General features: G+C 35.1%; 1 protein-coding gene and 1 non-coding gene across 3 annotated transcripts in view; both read right to left on the reverse strand.

Moving 5' to 3' along the window:
- The window catches only part of SBF2 (SET binding factor 2), a 394,504-nt gene that overhangs the window by 231,847 nt on the left and 146,345 nt on the right, over positions 1-16,312 (reverse strand). The gene's annotated exons all lie outside the window — the stretch shown is intronic.
- Positions 7,182-7,378, reverse strand: LOC126019545 (U2 spliceosomal RNA). Its single transcript, XR_007499209.1, has one exon. It is a non-coding gene; the product is annotated as a U2 spliceosomal RNA (small nuclear RNA).

A 16,312-nucleotide genomic window follows, 5' to 3' on the forward strand; every position in this document is an offset into this window, starting at 1 on the left:
TTTTTATGAGTTTATTATATTTTAAATTTTATTTTTGGTACAATTTATATGAGTTTATTATATTCCATATTTTCACCAGCCACTTCAGTGGCAAGGTCTCAGTGGATGCAGAAGACATATTGTTCTATCACTCTCTTTATAGGGGTTACTTTTCCACTGTGGCATGAGGGCAGGCTTCCCTTAAGCAACTTAAATACTTGGTTTTTGTATACATGCAGAAGTAAATTTTCATGAATGAATTTTCTGGGTACTTTACCAAGGGAAGACTTTCCTCTTTTAAATATTACAGGTTTTTTTACAGTAATATATAAGCAAAATATTAAGTCTATGGAATGTATTTATCCAAAAGGGAACTAGCTATTTATCTTTTATACGTGATAAAGTCCATATGTGCTTCAAATATCTTCAGTTACAGAATAAAATTTAAAATTAGGTTGGGTGCTTTCGGGAATCATTAGAAATAATAAAAATGTGATGAGTATGATTTTACCAAAGATTTCCACACTTAATAAATCATATTCTTCCTGGATTAGCAACAAGATTGAAATAACGAAAGAATGACTAAAATTCTTAAAAATAAAAAGCTATTCACATTTTTATGAGATTGTGATAAATGCCCTAGAGTAACATTAGAAGTCAGTCAGAGTAAGCAATCATTTCAAATATGTGACCATTACCCTATTTTGATCACAATTTATAATAAAATAAATTGGTCATTTCTTAAAGATATCCTTTAACTCGATATTCACTAAATGGAATAGCTATTAAAAAAAGAAGGCACAATAAAATATTAATTAGCATAATGCAAAAATAATACTAAATAAAGTTTCTAAGTAAACTGTTAGGAAAGCAGATAATTACATTTATAAGAATAAATCTAGGGGCCGAGAGATAGCATGGAGATGGGGCATTTGCCTTGCATGCAGAAGGATGGTGGTTCAAATCCCAGCATCCCATCTGGTCCCTAGAGCCTGCCAGGAGAGATTTCTGAGTGTGGAGCCAGCAGTAGCACCTGTGCGCTGCCAGGTGTGACCCCCCCAAAAAAAAGAATAAATCTAGATCACTTTCTCATACCATATATAAAAATTAACTAAATAGGAAATCCTAAAATACTTCTAAGAAAACAAGGCAAACACTATATTATATTGGCTTTAGTGATATCTTTGGAGAGACAAGTCCAATGAGAAGAGAAACAAAAGCAAAAATAAACAAGTGAGACTTCATCACACAAAGTTTTGTACTAGGAATAGAAACTCACTAAAACAAAATGAAATACAACTGAATAAAAGAGAATATTTGCATACCATACATCTGACAAAGGATTAATCCCATTTAAAAAGAGGAAAAAAATCTAAATGTGTGTCAAGAAACTGACATGATCAACTGGCACCTAAAACAACAATCATTACCATTTTACCACATCACCAATATAACCAAAGCCCTGGTCCCTGTTGCCCCATTACTTCCCATTATCATTTTCTTCTACTCCCCCCCTTTGATATCTTCCATAACGCTTGATTTCTTTCCTTTTCTGTCCTCTTCCTCCTCCCAAAATTCTGGGGTCAAGGGTGATTTAGGAAAATACTTTTGCTACATTACATTTCTTCATCTAGTTATGCTATATACCACAGATAAGTGTGATCATCCAGATATTGTCTTTCTTCTTCTGGTTTATTTCACTTAACATATCTTCTTCCAGTTCCATCCTGGTTGCAACAAATTGCATGATTTTATTGTTCCTTGCAGCTATATGGTATTCCAATGTGTATATGTACTACCTCTTCATAATCCACTTATCTGTCAATGGACACCTAAGTTGATTCCTAAGTAACCTAAGTTACTATACTGAGTGCAGCAATGAAAAATGGCATGCATATGCCTTTTGAAAGAATGTTGTTGTTTTGTTTTGTTTTTGTCCTGGGGTTGATGTTCAAAAGTGCTATTACAAGGTCATATGGAAGTTCAACTATAAATTTACTTGGGACTCAATTTTAAATTTGCTTAGACCTCTCTATGCTGTTTTCCACAGGGAGTGAACTAGACAATGTTCCCAAAAGCATTGGATGAGAGTTCCTTTTCCTCTACATCTCTGTCAACACTGATCTCTCTTACTATTTTTAAACTGATATAAGATGATGTCTAATTATCAACTTGATATGGATTTCCCTAATGATAAGTAATTTTGAGCATTTCTTTTCTATTAATTATTTAAACACCATGGTTATAAAGTTGTTCATGATTGAGTTTCATATAATATATACCAACCATTTCCCACTACCAGAGTCCCCAGTTTCTTTCCTACCCTTCCCCCTGCCTGCCTCTGGAACAAAATTTGACTTCTCTCTCTCTCTCTCTTCCTTTTTTTCCCCTTTATAACTATTGTCAATGATGCATATCACTTTCTCTCCTTTCAGTACCGTGTTTTTGTCCAGTGATCATTTCCAACTATCATTGTCATAGTGGTCCTCTCACTGCTGATGATGACCATTTTATCATCTGTCTATTGGCCATCTGCCCATTTTCATCTGAGATCCATCTATTTGTTTCTTCTCCTCATATTTTGATAATTATTTTGAATTTTTATTTGTTGATCTTTGTAATTTATATATCCTTGAAATCAACCCTTTATCTGAAGTACCGAATGCAAATGTTTTCCCATTCATATTAACAGTTAGCTGTCTTTTAGTTTTTGCCTGTTTCTTTTGCCATGCAGAAATTAATTTGATATCGTCCACTAGTTTATTTTCAAAAAACTTTATAGTTTACAGTCAGATCTAAGGACTTTGATCCACTTTGAATTGGCTTTTGTGCATGGTGTGAGATATGGATCCAGCTTTAATTCCTTACACATGGTTATACATGTGTTCTTTCTAACTAGTTTTCCTAGCACCATTGTTAAAGAAACTATCGTTATTCCAATTCATGTTCTCAATTAATTAAAAATTAACTGTCCAATCTAGACATCAGTGTGTATATATACACTATGTATATATATGCATATACATATACATATATATGTATATATATATGGAGAGAGAGACAGAGACAGAGAAAGAAAGTGTTTTGTTCTTCGGTATTTGATTCTGGCCCACTGACCAGAAAGCCTATCTTTATTCTACATACCATGCAGTTCTAATCACTAAAGCTTTATAGGACAGTTCCCAATTAATGAAATACCTCTCAATTCTTAGCTTTCAGTATGTCTTTGTATATTTGTGATTTCTTCTGATTTTATAAAAACTATTACTGACTTTTCTAGGTCCTTGAAGAATGCTGTAGATGTAGATGGGGATTGAATTAAATTTATATAATAACTTAAGTTGAACAGTCATTTTAACAGTACTATTCTTTTAATAAATGAGCAGTAAGATCTTCTATATGTTTCTCAAATAATTTAAAGTTATCATAGCATAGATCTTCCACATCTTTTGTTAAGTTGATTACTAGATACTTGATGTTCTTGGATTCTAACTATTTTAAATGGAACAGAATCCTTGATCATGTTTTCCCCTAGTTCATTCTTTTCTTTATAATTTACTTTGATTACAGACCATGTATTATATAGTTAACATTATTGATGATAATAAATGTTTCCAGGTAAGTGGTAGCAAAATTATTAAAAAAGAGAGAGAAAAAGAAAAGAAGAAAACAGAAAAAAGAAAAGGGGGCAAAACAACAAGAAAATTTGTAAAAAATTATTTTATCTTGCAATGAGGTAATTAAATCAATGTTAGTAGGTATAGAAAGTTCTTGGTACTAGTTGATCATTCCATTACTTCTTTTGTTTCTGAACGTTAGTTGGCTCCAGATATACACTAGCATCTAGATTGGTGTATTCCTACAGATAACAGTATGAAACAAAAATGGAGTTGTCTTGCAGACAAAATAAATTCCAAGCACTATTGCTGATACTACAGTTTTTGTGGGGTGTGGTTTCAGCTTCCAGGGCTTCCCAGGACTTCAAGAACAAGGGAAGAGGGTGCCCACATTCATTTCAAAACTGATGGCGATGTCAGCCAAAATACTGCATACCTGGAGTTTTGGTCAGACTGGTGTCTTTGGGGAGAGCCATAGAGGAGTAGTGAAGCAGGGCACTGATACATTGAAAACACAAGTGAATTACAAACAGAAACAGATAACAAATCCTTAGTTAGACTTGAAAAGAAAATAGTGAAAGAAAAGTCAAAGAACTGTACTAGAGATCTATGAGGAGAAATTACAACAGATACCTCAGACAGAAGATTGCTAAAAAATTATTATGACTAACTCTAGAAAAAAAAAAAAAGATTGATTCTTAGAATCACGTCCCACGATTGAAACAGTACATAGAAAAGTTGAACAGACCAATTTCAAGCAAGTAAACTGAAACAGAAGTTTAAAATTTCCCCCATAACCTTAGTCCAAATGGTTTCACTAGTGTGTTCTATTAAAAACTTAAGATGAGCCTGCAGCAGTAGGGTGTTTGCCTTGCACAAAGCCGATCCAGAATGGACAGTGGTTTGAATCCCGGCATTCCATATGGTCCCCCGAGCCTGCCAGGAGTGACTTCTGAGCACAGAGCCAAAAACCAAATACAAAAAAAAAAAAAAAGACTTACTAGTGTTCATACTCCTTAATCTCTTCCAAACTACAAAGAAAACAGGAATCCTTTCTAATAGTTTCTATTTCTATGAAAGCAGTATTACCCTGATACCAAAGACAGATAAAAATATCATTAAAAAAGGAAAATCATGAAGTGATATCTCTAATAAACCTTGAATTAAAATCCTCAACAAAGTCTTACCAAACTGAATTCAACAATATTTCAAATGGATCATATATGTATGCTCTAGTGAGATTCATTTCAGGGAAGCATGGAAGGCTCAAGTTATGCAAATCCAAAAAATGTAATAAACATATCAAGAAAAGAAAAGAATGTTTCAGTAAAAATTACAGTGATTGATGAAAGTTCAAGGACACATTTATGATATGGAGTGCAATAATTTTGTACATCAATACCACAACTTTACCACTATAAAAACAGTAACAGTATAAAAATAATTTACAATTTTAAGAAAATGCCACATAAGTAATTATATGTCAAATGAAGTAAATATAAACAGCTTCCTTTATAAAACAGACAAAATGTTGATAATTTTTAAAGATGGATAAAGTATAACGGGGATACTCATACTCAGTTAAATCATATATTTGTTTAAAAAGTACATTTTTAAATGAATAAATAATAAAATCTTGATAAGGTACTGTGCTAGCATTGTTCTAAGTTTTGGAACTGGGAAGATTTACTCCAATATAGATAAATACCTTTGGGCATGAACTTCAAAGGAAAAATATACGGTCAAAGATAAAGTAATTTTCTTAATGATTACATCTGTTTCATCTTTATAACAAAAAAGTATGTTTTGAAAAGCAAATAGTAATAAATCAATGTCATTTATTTATAAAACACTTTCTATGGGGCTAGCCAGAGAGTGGATATCACACAAAAGGGGAAGGTGTATTCCTTTCAGTCAGGAAATCTGTAATCTAGTTTAGGCACTAAAACTAACACAGGTGAAATAACAACAATCAGTAAAAAAACAATAACAGGACATTTTAGGGCTCATATTAAAAATGTCTAAGAAATTCTAAGGAGGAAATAGTAAAATCCCTAGCATTTAGAGGCCGGAGCAGTGGCTGCAGCGGTAGGGCATTTGCCTTGCATGCTGCCAACCTAGGACTGACCAAGGTTCGATCCCCTAGTGTCCCATATGGTTCCCTAAGCCAGGAGTGATTTCTGAGCACATAGCCAGGATTAACCCCTGAGCATCAATCTGGGTATGGCCCCCAAAACGAAACAAAACAAACAAGAACCATAGCATTTAGTTAGAATTTGAAAGAATATACAGAAGAGCCAGAAATAAGAGGGAAAAAAGGAGAAATTCAATAATAATAGTAACAATAAGGCATCTACAGAATCCAAAGTAGCCATGCATAGGAAAAAAGCATGCAAATCACCATGACCAGATGAAATTGTAATATCGTACATATATGCACACACATATATACCCTAGTTATTTCATTTTTCAAATTTTAAACCTTATATATTTTTTAAACACCTAATGAACTAAACACGAAAGTTTAATGGTGGACCCCAGAACCACAGAATCTGAGTAGCATCACACATTCAGGTCCTTGCCAGTGAGGATGATTAAGACTGGAAAAAGGAAGAGCCTACAATTAAACCTTTTAATGCTAGGCTTATTTAAAAAAAAAAAACAAAAAACAAACTTCTTGCCTATGTTTAAATTGTTAATAGATAAAAAAAAACATTAATTTGCAAAGTATGTTACTATAAACAGATATAATAACAGCAATTTGTTAAAATTCAGTTTTGGACATATTTTATTTCAATAAATCTTATTGGGCATCATCTCTAAAACATGTTCTAATCTCTAACAACTCAGAATTAATCTTTATAAATTAAGAAACATGAAGCTAGCACCAAGACACATTACTGATCATCAATTATCCTTAAGACATCATTAATTAAATTTTAAATTGTTACATGGTGCTCAAAAATTCCTTCGACTATTTTAAAATATTAATAACATTAAGGACTGATTTAAGACTTCAAAATGGTGGCAAATATTAAGTTAATTCTTACCTTTAGAGAAAATATATGATACAAATATTTGTATAGAAAACAGGGGAGTGAACAGTATATTTGGGGCAGAGGAACTCTGGGACAATGATGAAGGGAAGTGGACACTCTTGGTGTAGTAAGGGAATGATTTATGCAAGAAACTCTACTATTAACAGTAATGTAAACCACAATGCCAATATAAACTTTGATTTCTTTCTAACAAAGTTAATTATATTAAAATTCTCAAAATTAACTCCTCATAAATTTGTGAACATCCATTTTTAATGAAGTCCTTTGAAAATTCTTTTTAAGACTACTGTGTTTTAGTGACACAAGAGAATGGTAAGTTGTTACTTTAAAATGAGAATATATAAAAATTGATTTAAAAAAGAGAGTGTATTCATGTATATAAAAACACACAAAGGATAGGGTAAAAGGATATAAAAGGACATATAAAACAAGTTTTAAATATAAAAAGAAAATTCCAGCCAGAGCAATAGAATAGTGGGTGGGACATTTGCCTTGCATGTGGCCAGGTTCAAACCCTGGCATCCCATATGGTTGCCCCGAGTACCACCAGGAGCAATTCTTGAGCACAGAGCCAGGAGTAACTGTTGAGCATCTAGAATGGCCCAAAAATCATCACTACCTCCACCAATATTATCTATTATCTGTTAAGTTGGTGGAAAAAATTATATCAAACTGATAGAACAGATACTATACTTGATCTTAGCAAAAAGGCCAAGAAGTAATGGTCGAAAAAATTATAATGGGGCTTGCCTTGCAAGCAGCCGATCCAGGACCAAAGGTGGTTGGTTCGAATCCCGGTGTCCTATATGGTTCTCTCCCCCCCCCCCTCTTCCTGCCAGGAGCTATTTCTGAGCAGACAGCCAGGAATAACCCCTGAGCACTGCCGGGTGTGGCCCAAAAACCAAAAACCAAAAAAAAAAGAAAAAGAAAAAATTATAATGGGTAAAATATTAAATCACTTTAAAATACATTAACTTTTGCATTATAAGATTATAGAATTTGAATATACTGATTCAAAGTTCAAATTAAATAATTTCAGCTACAACAAACCTCACACTTTAGGAAATATATGAGTTTGTTTTTTTTTCTTTTGTTTGTTTGTTTTTGTTTTTTTTTTTTTGGTTTTTGGGCCACACACGTTTGACGCTCAGGGGTTACTCCTGGCTATGCGCTCAGAAATCACTCCTGGCTTGGGGGGACCATATAGGACGCCGGGGGATCGAACCGCGGTCCGTCCTACGCTAGCAATTGCAAGGCAGACACTTTACCTCTAGCGCCACCTCTCTGGCCCTGTGAATTTCTTTTTTCCTTTCTTTTTCCTTTTATTTTAAACATGATGGTTACACAGTTTATGATTAGTTTTTAGTTTTACAGTGTACACCACCTTTCACTGGAAATATGTGAATTTCTATGCCTGCTCATCCCTGAGAGTCACATGAGATGAAACAGGATATTTCCTTAAAAGATTGTTATTCACTATAGCCAAAATCTGGAATCAACACAAGTGTACAGAAAAGATGATTCAATAAAGAAACTATGATACATTTACACAGTTAAATGTTATTCAATGATAAGAAAACATAAAATCATGGAATGGATGGATGGATCTAGAGAGTATCATGCTGAGTTAAGTTAGTCAGAAAGAGATGGACAGACACAGAATGATCTCTCCAGTATATATAATATATATATAAAAGGTAGGGGACTAACAAATTTCCACAGAGAACTGGTCATCTACAAGTTTACCACAGGGGAGGGGATTGAATAGTATATTTGGGGGCAGAGAAACTCTGGGACAATGATGAAGGGAAGTGGACACTCTTGGTATAGTAAGGGAATGATTTATGCTTGAAACTCTACTATTAACAGTATTGTAAACCACAATGTCAATCAGTTTGTCCCAGACTCTATTCTCCCTACAAAACCATGTTTCTGTAACAACTAATTCTATTAATTCCAACTATTCCTTCTTTCAATGAGAAAGAGTACCCTATGAAATTTGGAATACCAGGGAACAATTCTCTTTTGCAGAATCCGAGAAATATTTCTCTTGCCAGTGTTGAAGCAAAATGCAAAAATCCCTTAACACTTAACCTGTATTAATAACATACTGATGGAGGTTTTGGAGTCTTTCTATGTTAGTTTTTGATACTAGAATTCAATCTTCAAAGCCAAGCTGTTTAACCAAGTACTTGAATATTCCATGGCATATCTAGACTCATCTATAAAATGGGACTATTTAAGCCAGTGCTTTCCAAGGTGGTTCTTAACAAATCCAAGAGAAATTGAATAGCAGGCTTGGATGCAATAAAAGAGAAATGGAGGCTGTTTTCTTTATGCTTAAAGATATAATTCTATAGGGTACTGAGTCATATTTTGTGTGTGAAAGGGAGCAGTAAGCCACATAAGTTGAGTAACCATAGGTACCACAATATGGTGTTCCTACAATGATAAAATTAAGAAAATTACATGTGAATTATCTAATACCAAATGAAATAATTGCTGTAAAACTTTTAGCATAGTTCCTAGCAATGCACTATGAAGGCTTATGATACATAAGCCTTTAATGTATCATAAACTCTAAATTCACTTTTCCTATCCTTAAGATTTTTGCCTGTAATACCATTTTTTTCTTTCCTCAAAACTAAGCCTTAGCTTTTCTTATTTTTAAAATGTTCCACTGAATCCTTTCAATTCTGTTAGACTTATTTTAGTTGCTAAGTCTTGTCTTCAATGTACCCTTTTCACTGAAGCAGTACTTTGTGTATGATACTTTGGAATGTCCTTTTACTCAAGTTCTAGTTTTGCCTACAAACTCAAGTTTAAGAAAAATAAGATAACAAAATGTATCTTAAGCTCTCTAGCATTCTTCATATTTTTCCCCATCATACTTTACAAAATCATTTCCTCCCTTTTGGATTTTGATTCCACATGCTAAATAAATGTCTTTACAGTAAACTGCATTATCATTAGTTCATAAAACCTATCGAAAGGCTTTAATATGACTAAATTTTAAAAAAATATCAAGATAGATTTATCAGTATTTGAGTGATGCCATAAAAAGAAACATCATATTTTACCGATTACTTAACATTTCTAATCATATTGCCTAGTGAATGATTTGTGGAATATGTTATTGAAGTTTAGTGCCAATGTTCGCTTGTGATTACTGACAGTGTCCTCTTTCCTAGAAAGGTAAGAGCCAACATTTTTAAAGTTGCACAACTGAACTTTAGATGATGTGTGTCCCTAAGTTCCCTCTCTTCAGTCTTCCAAATAATGGCATAGTATATTTGGTATGAAGTGATTCACACCAAATAAAATTGAAATAGCTATTTTTGAATTGAAAATATGACTCAAATATAAAATGAAAATACTTTTTGAAAAAGACAGTTTGTTCATTTCCAAATATCAGGATTATGAGTGAAGACCTAGAAAGAATCATCCTCTGAGTTTCAATATGTTTTCAGTGTCTATTTATATCATTTACTGGAAAATTTTAAAAAGACATTAATTTTTCTATTCCAAGTGTAGAAAAGCTGCCCTACAATTCTACTAGTTATCATCTACCTTATAGCAATTAGATATAACAAAAAAAATCTTATACTTACATATATATTTATGCCTTAAAATAAGTAGTGGCTAACCTTCTATAAGTTGACTATTAAAAAATAAATTATAATTCTAAACCTCTTAAATTATGGAGAAAAATGGAGAGTATTTCTTTTTGTTTCTCTTTTTTTCTTTTCTTTCTTTCTTTTTTTTTTTGGTTTTTGGGTCACACCCGGCACACTCAGGGGTTACTTCTGGCTCTGTGCTCAGAAATTGCTCCTGTCAGGCTCGGGGGGATCATATGGGATGCCGGGATTCGAACCAACATCCTTCTGCATGCAAGGCAAATGCTCTACCTCCATGCTATCTCTCCGGCCCCTGGAGAGTATTTCAACTAAAATGAAAAAATGTTTTCCTTTGTTTTTGGGTCATGGCTTAAGGATTACTCTTGGCTCTATACTCAAGATTTGGCCCCAGTGGTGCTTGGGGAGCCATCTGGAATACCAGGTATTGAATTTGTGTTGGCAACATGTGAAGGTAAACACTTTATCCAAGGTACTACTGCTCCAGCCCCAGAAAATATTCTTATTTAAAATATATAAGACCTAAGATCTACAGTGAAGAAGTAAGATTGTTATAAGTAAAAATGTTTTTATGAGGAACCTGAGAAATAGCGTACATTGGGTATGGAATTTTAAAAAAAAGAGGTTTTTAGAAAATGATGGAGAGATGGAGTTAAGAGAACTAGTACAGTGAGTAGGGTGCTTACCTTGCAGGTAGCTGACCTTGGTCTGATCCCCACTAGGAGTGATCCCTGAGCATAGAGCCAGAAGTAAGCTCTGAGCACTTCAGGGTGTGGCTCAAAAACACACAAAAAATAATGAAGACAGCAAAAAGAATACAGGAAGTCAACTCAAAAGGTTGTCCACTAGTCAAATCTAGGGCAATTATATATTAAAAAAAAATGAGAACCAGGATTTCACCAAGATGGTGGTAGAGTAGGTTCTTTGCTTCACTTATAAGTTGAATAAGTAACCAGAATGAAAACCAAAAATTCCACAGCATGAGGTAAGATTCAAGTAGATTTGCAACTCAGCGATCAATACAAATTGCACTAAAGGGAAAGCAGAGGAGACCCAGAATCTGAAGGAAAACAGAGGAAAATATGTGGATGCAGCACAGTGCAAATCTCATGCTCTTGGCCCAAGTCAAGTCCATAATACAGAGGTAAAACACTTCTCACAGGTGCCACCCTCGGAAGGAGGGTCACAGAGAAAAGATTCTACACAGTGCTTTTTATCCTTCCTTCTTCCCTTTAAGCCAAAACACGTTTTATTTGGAAGTTTTGAAAAAGAGAGGAGGGAGAAACATGCCCAAAAGAGTGCATGCTTCTCCAAAAGCAGAGAGCAACAAGTACACATCTTAGCATGGAAGAAAGTATGGAAGTAAACATTTCAAGAGGGCACCTTGAGGGCACAACATGGGCATCTGTGCATTGGTCAGCAACACACATGTGCCATGTGCCTCATCCTTCATTCAATACTCGTTTTGTTTCCTTTCTGTGTCTTCATCTGTCCTTATAGGCTGGCCTCCTAGTCTCATGGTCTCCTCTTTAAAATCCCCACCAGGTACATAATTTTCAACTGTAATTCCCTTGGAATATCCTGAGAGCTCCCAGGACCCAATTGAGCAACATTAATCAAGAATACACTCCCATCCTCTATGAAACCTGATGATATCACAAAGAGTACCAATAGTGGGTTCACCAGGGAGCTTCAGGCGTAGAACCCAGAAAAGAGTATTGTTGGCACAGGAATCAGCCTCTACCTATTCAGCACTGTCCCTAACTAGTACCTCCATGACAGTGATTGTTTCTCTCCCCACCCACTTCTGAACTTCTCACAAAGCACCTGCTAATACCTTCCTGAATGCTTAAAGGAAACCAAAAGGAACCAATTAAAAAAAAAAAATTTAAATTGTAACTAGAAACACAGCACCACCTGCTGGTACTAGTGCTCTAAATTATAATTATTTCTTTTATTAAGGGTTTTTTTGCTTGTTTGTTTTGTGACCACACCCAGTGATGCTCAGAGGTTACTCCTGGCTATGTGCTAAGAAATTGCTCCTGGCCTGGGGGGACCATACGAGACCGGGGGGGGGGGGGAGGGGATCAAACTGCGGTCTGTCCTAGGTCAACTGCGTGCAGGGCAAACGCCCTACAGCTGCACCACCACTTCAGCCCCTTATTAAGGAAATTTTAAACACTAAAAGATCAAATTAATAGAAGCAGTAAAATGGGAAAATTGTGTGTAAATAAAAATCTATATAGCATAGTATATATCTTTCATTGCAGTGAGACCTTAAGGCAGAGTATATCACATAGGGCCTAAGTGGTGGTGCAACTGGTAGGGCATCTGCCTTGCAGGTGCTAGCCTAGGACAGACTGCAGTTCGATCCCCCCGTGTCCCATATGGTCCCCCAAGCCAGGAGAGATTTCTGAGTGCATCGCCAGGAGTAGCCCCTGAGCATCATGGGTGTGACCCCAAAATAAAACAACAATAATAACAACAAAAGACAGTAAGACAAGTAAAAAAAGAAAAAGACAAGAAGAGACTATCCTGGGGCCGGGCGGTGGCGCTAAAGGTAAGGTGCGCCTGCCTTGCCTGCGCTAGCCTTGGACGGACCACGGTTCGATCCCCCGGCGTCCCATATGGTCCCCCAAGAAGCCAGGAGCAACTTCTGAGCGCATAGCCAGGAGTAAACCCTGAGCGTTATTGGGTGTGGCCCAAAAACAAACAAACAAAAAAAAAACAAAAAAAAATAATAATCATTAAAAAAAAAAAAAAGAAGAGACTATCCCTGAGAATCCAAATTTAAAAATACAAATTAGCAGCCAGAGCAATAGTACAAAGGTAAGGCACTTGCCTTGCATGTGGTTGACCTGATTAAATCCCTGGCATCCCATATGGTCCACTGATCATTTCCAGGAGTAATTCCTGAGTGCAGAACCAGGAATAATCTCTGAGTATTGCAGAATGTGGCCCGAGCCCTCCCCAATATAGAGATTACATTAGATAATCTATTATTGCTATGGGATGAGAACTGGATTTCCAGTGGTGAATTTAATGTAGTTTATGCACATTCAAAATTTTTATTTTGACTTTGGGGCCACACCCAGCAGTGCTCAGGGCATATTCCTGGCTCTGTACTCAAGGATCATTCCTTACAAGGCTTGGGGAAATATGTTGGGTGCCAGGAAAAATGTCAACTGTGGACTGGTAAAGGATGAAGGTGGGTGGTTTTCCAATTATCATAGTAAAAATAGACAAAGAAGCATTACTAAGTGATAAATCTAATGGTGCTTGTATATAAAGTCTTGTGCAGTCTTGAAGTATCTTTCAACAAATTAGGTACACTTCATGAGTAAGAAAAAAATAAGGGGCCTGCAAGGTGGCGCTAGAGGTAAGGCTAGCACCTTGCAAGCGCTAGCCAAGGAAGGACCGCAGTTGGGGCAATTTCTGAGTGCTTAGCCAGGAGTAACCCCTGAGCATCAAATGGGTGTGGCCCAAAAATCAAAAAAAAAAAAAAAAAAAGAACTATACAGTGAAGATATTTGATATTAATCTGATAATATACCAAAATTAGTACCATCAAGGAGGTTGGACAGAGATTTCTTATTTCCCTTTAGAAGAAAGATACATTCAGTGTGCTCACAGTATTACACCTCTATGTATAATCTAATTCTAATAATAAAATTTAAAAACTACAAAATAAACATCCTGTTAAAGACAAGTATATATCCTGCATTATTTAAAAGTATTATAGAAAAGCAAAATCCAAATGAAAAGAGACAAAAAAAAAGAAATGTCAACTGCAAACAACAGTTAAAATTTATTCTTGCACTAAAAAGACTCAAAAAAGGAAGGAGGGTAAAGGAAGGTGGACATATAAAGAAACTGGTCAAATAACAAGTATGGATAGAAAATTAGTTAAAAAATTATCTGGTGCAAAATTTTCTCAGATTGAGAACAATACTATGTTTGTGTAAAAAAAAAAATCACGGGGCCGGGCGGTGGCGCTGGAGGTAAGGTGCCTGCCTTACCTGCGCTAGCCTAGGAGACGGACCGCGGTTCGATCCCCCGGCGTCCCATATGGTCCCCCAAGCCAGGAGCGACTTCTGAGCGCATAGCCAGGAGTAACCCCTGAGCGTTACCGGGTGTGGCCCAAAAACCAAAAAAAAAAAAAAAAAATCACATTTATCCCAAGGAAATAAACACTGAGACTGTTGGTCAAAAAGTTAGGAGAAATAAGTCACGAGGGAGAGAAAATGGAGATTCTATTTTAAACAATGAATACTATTATATATAATAAAGCTAAAGAGTGAGATATTAAAATAGGTGAATAAAAGTAAAGGCATGTAGAGATACACAGTATTCCTGTAACTATCCTATAAGTTTGAAATTCTTTCCAAATAAAAATACCTAAGAATTACATGTAACTGGGTTGTTTTGGAGAGTGCCAGTGATTGACTCCACAGTGTTGCAATACCTCTGACACTGAGCCACTCCCTCAACTCTAGAATCTCTTTTATAAATACTTACTATAGTATTTTCATGTCTTATTTTCTCTATTCGTATAGTTGAGGTTCCTAAAGCTTTTCTGTATTTGCAACCACTGCACAAGACATACCAATCATTTTTAAAGCCTTTAGTTAGATATAAGTTGATGAAATTGATACATACTCAATTTAAAAAGATCAACAACTAGCAACTACTAGTAATTAACAATCAGTTACCTCACATAAATGTTAATCATTATGAAAACATTTCCAATCTACTCTCCTAATAAACTGCAATTACTCAAGAGCATTTTCATCTATAACCTGCATGATTTATTATAAATCTTAAGACATTATTCATCTTATAGCTTAAAATTTAATTTTTACTCACTCTGTATTTTCCATTGCCTACCCAATGATAATCATCACTCCTATAAATTTATTTTTTGAAAGGCTTTTCATATAAAAGACAGCATAAAGTATTAGTCTTTTTCCATATAGCTTACCTCTCTTTCTATATTGCTCTAAAGATCCACAAATGTCAAATATAGAACTTTCTGGGGCCAGAGAGATAGCATGGAGGTAAGGCATTTGCCTTGCATGCAGAAGGATGGTGGTTCAAATCCCAGCATCCCATATGGTCCCGAGTATGCCAGGAGTGATTTCTGAGTGTAGAGCCAGGAGTAACCCGTGAGCGCCGCTGGGTGTGACCCAAAATAAAAAAAAAAAAAAATAGAACTTTCTTCTTTCTTATGATTGGCTTTTGGGCCACACACACACACACACACACACACACACACACATGGTGATGCTCACACACACACGGTGATGCTCAGGGTTTACTCCTGGCTTGAGGGACTATATGGGACGCCAGGGGACTGAACCGCCTTCCATCCTAGGTCAGTGTATGTAGGCAAATGCCCTACCAATTGCACCACCGCTTTGGCCCCATGATTGACAGTATTTTAAGCTGGTATGGTTAATATATATTTATCCATATGTTGTCAGAGAGATATCATATCTATAACCATCCAACTTTTCATAGAGATTTTTCCCTCGTTTTACTTTTTATAAAGTATTAAATGTTTCTCTTTGATACCTTGTTCTCATTTCTTTTAGATATATTTCCAGAAAAATAAATGTAAATAAATAAATAAAACCACTGAATATAGTGGTTTTATGTTTACTCTTTGAAAAATCTGTATACTGTTTTAAATTGTGGCTGCATTCACATTTTCATCTAGAGTTCATAAAGCATCCTTTACCTCACAACCTTGTTATCTCCTTTTTCACAAGTCACTGTATCAGGTATAATATGTCACTTTGTTACTTTGATTTTCCTTTCCCTGATTAGTGTTATTTAAAAAAAAAACTTTTCTTTTTTTCTATTGATTATCTGTATAGCTTCTTTGAAAAATGTCTTTTGAGTCCTTTGTCAATTTAAAATATTTCTTATTTAAACCATTGTGAATTACAAAGTTATTCATAGTTGGGTTTTATCCATACAATGTTTCAGGATCAATGTAGCCACCAGTGCCAACATCCCT

Source organism: Suncus etruscus, chromosome 9 (assembly GCF_024139225.1).
Source record: "Suncus etruscus isolate mSunEtr1 chromosome 9, mSunEtr1.pri.cur, whole genome shotgun sequence".
NCBI classification, from domain to species: Eukaryota; Metazoa; Chordata; class Mammalia; order Eulipotyphla; family Soricidae; genus Suncus; species Suncus etruscus.